The sequence below is a fragment of the Pempheris klunzingeri genome, chromosome 12 (assembly GCF_042242105.1).
Source record: "Pempheris klunzingeri isolate RE-2024b chromosome 12, fPemKlu1.hap1, whole genome shotgun sequence".
NCBI classification, from domain to species: domain Eukaryota; kingdom Metazoa; phylum Chordata; class Actinopteri; order Acropomatiformes; family Pempheridae; genus Pempheris; species Pempheris klunzingeri.
Genome location: NC_092023.1, coordinates 5,181,136 through 5,189,851, shown reverse-complemented (window position 1 = coordinate 5,189,851; position 8,716 = coordinate 5,181,136). Strand labels below are relative to the sequence as shown.

Below are 8,716 nucleotides of genomic sequence, written 5' to 3'. Positions count from 1 at the left end.
GGTATAATTTGATTTAAAATATTTTGTTTTCAAGTTTGGTTTGTTTGCTTTATGATTGGATTTTTATTCATCACTTGCACTAAAAAGTCACATTTTTAATCCAACTAAAGGTGATGCTTCTAAAAAAAGGGCATTTAACAATTGACTTATTTGGATGATTGTAAAATATCCTGCAAGAAGCACCACAGGCACAAATCATGCACCCTATGGCCGAGAAAATCTCTGGATCAGGACCAGCAAGCTTAGATGGCTTGTCGAACGCTTCCTGCACAGAAAATGTTATGTAAAGGACTCGCCATTGAAGGAGACCAAAGCTGACTGAGGTGCCAACAAAGCTTGAAAGTAGCTTTTGTTGAGTGATTTAAAATGAATTAGTTTATTTCCATCTCTGGCCTCCTGCGGTGAGCTCCTGCCACACATAAATCATTTGACACAGATGCTGGAGCCACTTGGTTCGTGTGGTAAACAGCACGAGAGAAACGTATTTCCTTGGATAACAGGAACGTGAAATATTGCATTTCACAACAATAAAAGTGCAGGAGCCTCAGGGAACATACGTGCCACTAAAATGAGAACCAGTCGCCCCCCCTCCCTCTTGTACTCTCAAACGAGGGACCCCATTAGTCCCTGTTTTTACTGACACTGTAACAGGCAGAGTCTGCAGCACAGACGGACAGACAGCCCATATATCACAGTCCCAGAGAGCCTGTGGCTTTAGTTTCAGGAGCTCTCAGGCCCCTGAGAGGCCGGGGGCCAGTCTGCCTCAGTGTGGTATTAGAGCCCGTGCAGGAACAGGATATTGCGCTTCCTCTGTACATGAAAAGAATACATCACCTCGGCCTACACTGGGTGAATTATGTGCAAGTCCGTCCTGGGGAGGCAAAGTCGAATGAAGTTGGAGAGAAAAAAGAGGGAACTTGCAAAGATTCTGTGTGGGATTAAAAATGTAAGATGTTAGATCTTGTAAAAAGAAATGAGTGGAGGAGATTCTTTGTAGCTTCAAGCTTTTGATAATAATTTTATGGGCTGCGAACCGACTGCAGGCTTTGGCATCAGTGGATGGATATGAGAGTGGTGTCGATCTTCTCATCTAACTTTCAGCAACAAAGAGAAATAAGTGCGTTTACTAAAATGTCAAACTGTTCCTTTAATCATCTCTGTTCATTCATTAAGTTTCTTCAGTTTTGAGTACGTTTGTAGTCTTACTTTCCCCAAACTGCAGCTCTGGTTGGAGGATCTTTGACTGTTTCTGCTAAAGTTCACAAGCCGTCACACAGACGTCGTAGGAGAGACCTGGTTTAGGACATAAACAAGACGTGGTATGTCTCTTTTTTTTAGCATTTTATGCTTTTATATGAGAGGAGCCAGGAAGAGTGACAGGAAATGAAGAGAGAGAGAGAGAGATGGGGAAGGCAACAGAGGTCTCCAGCCATATTCATAACATCTTGCGATTACATCGTCTTCTTAAAGCCCCAAGACACAAGAAGGAGAGATATAAGGTACAGGAAATAAAACAGGAAACTGATCTTCAACACAATGTAAACTAAAACTTTTACTAAAAATGTGGCCACAAACTGTGACTGCCCCCCCCCAACACAAAGCATGTGTGGCAGAAAGACATTCTCAGCGCTGTACATGGAAGTTTGCAGAAATGCTCTCATTGTTTGGTACAGTCAACTTCCTCCAGATTGAAATACTGGCACACGCTTTGTTTTATCTGAGCGTGGACAATGGGACGTGACCCGCCGGCCTGACCCCCATTTACAATCTGAGGGCTCTTTCTTCCGACTGTTTAGTCTGCTGGTGGGACTGATTATCAAGAAGCAAAGTTCACCGAGTTACCATAATTACATGAAATCCTGCACTCCGGCCCCTGATTTTCAATTAGCATACCTCTGCAGCATATCTCTTCCTCTTGCTGCGCACGAAGCAAATTTGGAAGTGGTATCAGGTGTCTCTGAAGGGCCACAACCTTGACGTGATCACAATGTATATTTTGAAGATGATAATTTCAACCACAATTCTGAACCTGAAGTTTGAGTCTCGACGTACAAACTAAAACATCTGGTCCTGCTATGAGATCTTGGCTCTCGGGACATTTTCTGACTAAAACAGCTCCAGAAGGTTTCCCCTTTACCTCCATGCCAAGAATAAATATGACCCAAATCATCCCTGGACCCCGGCAGAACTTCACGAGCCTGTATGTCTACAGCACCACCCCTGCATCAATCATCACCCTAACGTTTGCTAGGCTGAGGATGGTACTGAGGAATTTAAATCTGAGCTGTACCGAAGAGGCAACAGAAGCCGCCTCATGTGGTGGAGGTCAGAGGCCGTTAGAGGGTCAGGTGTAGGCCACATGTTCAGTTCCAGAAAGGATGAGAGCGTTTAGACGTTTAAGAGAAATGAGTGTGCACAGCTATGAATGATTCCCAGTCAGAATTTAGCTGGACATGCTATTTGTCATCAGCACACATACCTGCTTGTCTAAATCCCCTTAAAGAATGTTTAAAGGACTAGACTGACATTTTAGGAAATGCATTCAGTTAAATGAGAAGATCGATAACCGTCTCATATGTCTGGTGAATACAGCTGGTTAGCTTAGCACAAAGCCAGGAAACAAGGGGAAATCGCTAACCTGGCTTTGTCCGCAGGTAACAAAATCTGGGTAATAACCGACCTCGTGTCTAGTCAGAAGTTTTCTAGACGAGGTCAAAGGGAAAATGGGCTGCAAAGGATTTTTTTTGTTGTTGCAGTACTGAGTGTCCACCAGACCAAATTGGCAGGAAGGTTGAGTGACCGCGCCGTTTTTAATACACCCATCACTGAGACATAGTAATTAACACATTGCGTGTCATTGGTTTAATCCGCACAACAGCAAAGAAGCAGAAACAACAGGTAAAGTTAAAGTTCTGCACGAGAGCAAATAAGCTTCTTTCCCAAAGGTTTGAACTGTTACTTTAAGACGCCGAGGATGGACTCTCAGCCGAGGAAGTTGATGTTAATTTGCTTTCTTGGATCAAAAATGTAATTCCTTCATCCAACCTGCTTGTTAAGATCTTTTTTTAAAATCTTTTTTTAATCTCTAAGCCTGAGTGAACATGTCCCGGCATCGAGTCCTGGTACTCTGTTATTACAATTTCATTATTTCAGCACTCTGCCATCGACGCCGAGATCAAAGGCTGTGTGTACTGACATTTAAGACAGTAATGTATGCACACTCGAGTGCTTCGGAGCACAAATCAGTGCACATCTTAAGTGAAAACTGCAGGAGAGACTCTCTTCTTGGAGTCGCAGCCAGACAGACATAATGATAGTGGTTTTGCCATAAAACATGATTACTTAAGTCTGGATTATAATTGAGTCATGTTGTTTTAATAAGTCTAGGACGGAGAGGGAATCCAGCAAAGCTCCAGCGAAGCACTTAGCTCTCAGAGGTGTATTGCTTTTAACCTCTGAGCGTTTTAGAAGATGTTTTAACAAAGAGAAAAAGAGATTTAGAGTTACTTTGAGCACTGTGTGGTGTGTTCAGGGTGGTGAGTGATGGTTCACGCCCACATCCTTATGAACCACACACCCACACAAAAGACCCCGTGGACACGCTGGAGATCACAGCCATGTGAGAGACGTCTACAGCTGCACTTTGAGGGTTGTGTGAGAGCGCAGGAGGGTCGGTCAGTTTAGTCTCCTCTTTCTTCCACAGTTTGTGCGCCATCCCGGTACACAGGTGCAACAGCCTCGCAGCAAACACTGACCTCCATAAAGCCATGACAGTCTCTTTGTGTTACCTGGTAGCTTGCTGTGCTGGGGCTCGATGTGGTGGGTGAGCAGACAAAACAGTCCAGGGTTTATTCTCCAGGGTGAAACAGTTGTTTATGTAAAAAAAAAAGAAAAAAAAAGAAACAATTTCAGCTTTTCTCTATTACATTTCACTGAAAACTGAATATCTTTGCTTTCTAAACTGATGGTTGAACAAAACACCGTGGCCTTTTCACTATTTTGGAACATTTCATAGACTAAACAATATGATGATGATTAGATATTCTACATGATGTATTATATATTCTATGATGTGAGGATCTTGTGTGTAGATCAAACATACAAACTTCCTGATATTTTCCACATTGCGGAGGAAGTGTTGAGATTGTTCTGTCAGCTACTGGTCGTCCAGTGTCATCACACTGCAGTATTTTCAAATAAAATCAAGCAATAACTTATCTGCCTCACTTCATTGACAGCTTTTCCATTATGGCAGATGTTATGAGGACGATGAGTACAAGACATTTGGCTTTTCCCCTGGATTCATTTCATTCTTGTAGCTAATAAAAAAAACAGCAAAGGTTCCCAACATTCTTTGCTCTCAGCTAACGTGCACCAGGCTCTCGGCGCTGGACGAATTCCCCACATGCAGCTTAAATCAGACGCCACCAACTGATTGGCAGACTTCATCAACATCAAGGCTCATCGAGGTCTGTGATGTGTCACCTGTCACCAAATTAACATCCAGGCGGCCGCTAACTATATTAAACCGGGATCTAAATGACCGGGAGCTTTGAACTGAAGTAGCAGAGCCTGAAAGCCTCCGTGGTAATGGGACATCAAAGACGTGTGCAGCATATGAGCTTCATTAGTGGAGCGCACGGCCTGCAGAGGAGAAGAGCACCTACTGTTACTGCACCATGGGAGGATACATGAAGTAACACATGCTCTTATTACAACACAGGGACGGGCTGTATGTGGGCTGCACACAGAGGACGCTGTTGTTAGGAAGAGCGTGCTTCCACTGTTCCCAGCGACCCCTGCTTCAAGGTGATGTAAAGCATGCAGGAAACGCCTCGCGGTGACTTCCTGGCCTGTTTTAGAGCTTTGAGAGAGGAAGAAGCCCAGGAAGGAGCGCTGGAGGACGAAGCAGGCAGAGAGGTTTGTCGACGACGGCAACTGTCACCTTACTTAGGAAGGATATTTCCCGCCAGAGCTGGTGGAGACCAAAAACACAGTTAAAGGAGGCTGAAAATCAATTCCACAAATGATAATGTTAGCATTATCTATATTTAGCCTATATAAAGGCTGAATGATTTTCTAAAGCTGGGCTCTGTGGTTCTGTAACACTCTAATCAAACAGGAGCACAGGGACTATTTTCAGCAGCGGAATGATACACATTTGGCATGCTGGTAAGTGTGTGTGTGTGTGTGTGTCCTGTGACAGTGGTTGTGCTCATCGTGGTGAAGGAACATGTCAGCTAGTGTGAAAGTGTGAGTACTTAATGTGTTAATGATGGAGGAATAGATATATTAGGATTTAACTACTTCATTGCTGAAAACCACAAAAAAAAACACTAAACATCACCAGACTTTTGCTTTAAAAGTTCTCATTTTATCACTTTGAGAACGCTGACGTCCAACACACTGTACATGTAGGTGCTATCGAGGCCTTTAATCAGATCCAAACATGCTGTCGTGAGATGAATTAACATTAATCTCAGACGGAGGAAGGAAAATAGAAACACAAATCAAGCATGAATTCAGATGTTACCCATTTGTCACGGACACTGAAATTGGTTTGAGCTCTCGGCCTGCTGACCTCGCACACCTGCAGCCTTTCCACTGACTGGTAGTTATTGTACCAGCTGGTCTGAATGGAAAGGCTTCCTGTGTTTACCACACACACACACACACACTCACACACACACACTGTTGCTCTGTGGATGTTTCGACCCATGTTTGCATGCACCGTGTCAAAGCCAAGCTATGCAATTTTACAATGGAAATGTTTGTTTTTCCAAACAGCAAGCTGGTACTGGCAATCCTCGGTTCCCACTGTATGATTATCTTATTGAGTGACATACTTTCCTTCAGGGCACCATGCAGTTCCAATTAGGGAATATCTGCTTTTTCCCCAAAGTGTAGATGCTAAACCCGGATGAATGCTGCGCTTTGTGTAACTATTGTTAGCTGGTGAAATGTGAGACTTGCTTCAAATTGATGTGAAGCGGTGTACAGTTGCATTAAGGGGCCGTCTGATTTGTCAGCCCCGTCTGCGTCCTATCGTTCATGCTCACTCTGCACTCGAGGAGGATACTGCAGGATGCTCTGCTGGTCCTCGTGGTCATGGGACGGCGGTCCGCGGGGCTCAGAGGTGAGGCGGGAGACGCCCCCGAGACATGTTGTCAAAAACAACTGTGGAACTTTCTCACACTGTAACCCAGTATTCCCAGAGAAAGGCCTTTGAGAGGGGGATCGTTTCCTCAACAACTACACCACTTTGCTGTGCCGCTCCTGCGGAAGCCGGGCTCCTGCGGCTCCAGCTGAACAGGGGCCCCCCTCTCTGTCTCTCTGTGCTCCAGCAGGGGCCCGAGCAGGCTGCTGGGGAGACGAGCACAACTGCTCAATGGAGCCTCTCACGTATCAATTACCTGAAATATCAAACAACACGTAAGAGGGCGGTTGACTTGTTTGTTTGACTGTGGTGGTCAGAGCGATTTCTGGCAAAACTCCAAGATGTGCAGAAAGCGGGAAAAGGTTTAAAAAAAAAAAAAGTGCTTAGCCAGGAGGATGTGTGAGGGAAGCTGGGTCATTTTCACAATTCATCGCCCAGGAAATTCAATTCTGTGCTGCACCGTGTAGCCGAAGAATAACGAACGAGGAACACGTCTTGCACAGTTTCTGAGGTGAAACAAAGTTCAGCAAAGATAGAGCTTCGCTGCTGCTGTGATGAAGAAGGACACAGTCAGGGTTCAGTTATTTTAGATTCACTCTCATTCAAAAATGATCCTTTCTGTCACAAAAACAACAGCACAGGTTTACAGCATCATTTAGTTGGGCTGCATTTGGGCTGAGACCTGCATTTGTGTCTTATCATGTCACCATCGCAGGCGGGATTGTCCTGAAACAATGCAGAGAGCTAACAAACACCGACTCCTGACAGGTTTTGAATAGTTGTTCCGCTGGGACTGTGTGAAGCAGGGGGAGCTGCTTTTGTCATGGTAACTACAGCTCTGAACTTTTGACATGCACATAGGATGGAGGGTGTCAATGGAAACGGGGTGAATTGCCAAAATGCTGACGAGGGAGAGGAGAGCATTTAAACAAATCTACAAGTGTATGGAAAAGTAAGAATTAGTTAGACTAACAATGAGAGCAGTGTAACGTCATACTGCGTCTACACATGCTCCATGACCACACCCGAAGACTTCAGGGCTCTGATTTACATGAAAAGTGAGGATCAGTGGAGGGAGTGAAAATGGCAGCGTGATCAGTTACCAAACCAAACTCCCTTTTTACTAACCCCGTCTGCCCCCACCCCTGGAAACTCCGACCCTGCATTGAAACGGTCTGATTGTCGGCAGACCGGCCTGTGAGTGCAGCAGCTCTTTGATACCAGGAATGGAGGGTTAAAGAGGAGGGGCGGGGAAGTGGCCACAAAAGCCTTCTGTTGCAGCCTGGGAGTGGGGTTACCTGGCCTGCTCTCTGCGGTGGGCTCTGATTTCACACATCACATGTGCATGCATACACATATGCATGCACATCCAAGCGCAAAACCTCACACACACAGCTGCTGCAGGAGTGTTTGAGGGGTGAGGAGTGTGCGTGTGGTTTCCTCGGGGGACAAGTGAGGTTTGTTTGTCAAGCATTCAGAGCACGACACCCGGACAACAGCAGCCACATAACCAAAGTGCCGGGTGACAGATAGTCATTGTTCTCTGGGAAATGACACAGACAGGCTGCCTGAAGCAGACAGGGAAGTTTCCTGCTAAGTAAGTTTTTTTTAAAATGTGAACTACGTCTCATTCTTGGTGGGAACAGATTTAGTGGGTAGTTTCACAGCTGCAGCACTGAAAAGAAACAGTGGGTTTAAAAGAATAAGTGGGAAAAAAATATTAATTACCCCCACAGGGGTACGAAGGCTCTAACCTCAGTATGTGAACAGTCTCCATGAAATAAATCAAGGGACAGGTGTTTCATGTGTGAGCACTGAGGTGTGACAGATCTGGGCACAGTACGACTGCTTTACCACAACATCATCAGGAATCAATGAAGGGCAAACTGATCGCTGAATGATTAATCATCGATTTGTTAATTAAACCCCATTCTGATGGCAGTACAACAATGTGCGGAAGTAAAGAGTGTGAAGGAAAGTGTGTTTGCCCGTGAAGGGAGTGACGGGAGAGGAAACAAGCCTAGAATTACATCAACAGGAGGTCAGAGACGTCCAGCGGATCAGAGACATAAAAGAGAAACCTCCGGAAACAAAAGCTTCAAAGGTAGATGATCTACAGGAGGCTGTGAAGCAGGACCCTCCCTGTTCCTCAGACAAACACGCTACATAATTAATATTCCTCGTCCAAACTGTCTGGTCACAACTAATTTACTATGGATAATGTTTCCAGGATGCGTACAGCTTTTCAAGAGGGACATCCAAGAACTTTTAAGGCATTTAAGCCAAAAAATTTCCTGACTTCAAAGCCTTTATCGCCTAAATCTAAATTATTACTATAAATGCAGTTGCAAAACAAAGTAAATAGATTTCCTTTGCAAACACAGCAAAATAGTTTCAGATGTTTCATTTCAAATGTGAAACCAGTCAGATTTTTGGTTTATATGAATGATTGTGTGGATGAAATATTCCTAACCTTGAAAACTAAAATAAAATAAAATAAAGTCAGACTGTCTACAAACTGTGTTCCTGATAAATGGTATGAAGTAACTAATCAAATTA

General features: G+C 44.4%; 1 protein-coding gene across 1 annotated transcript in view; it reads left to right on the top strand.

Moving 5' to 3' along the window:
- LOC139210518 (leucine zipper putative tumor suppressor 2 homolog) overlaps positions 1 to 8,716 on the top strand; it is a 207,155-nt gene that overhangs the window by 132,012 nt on the left and 66,427 nt on the right. The window lies entirely within an intron of this gene.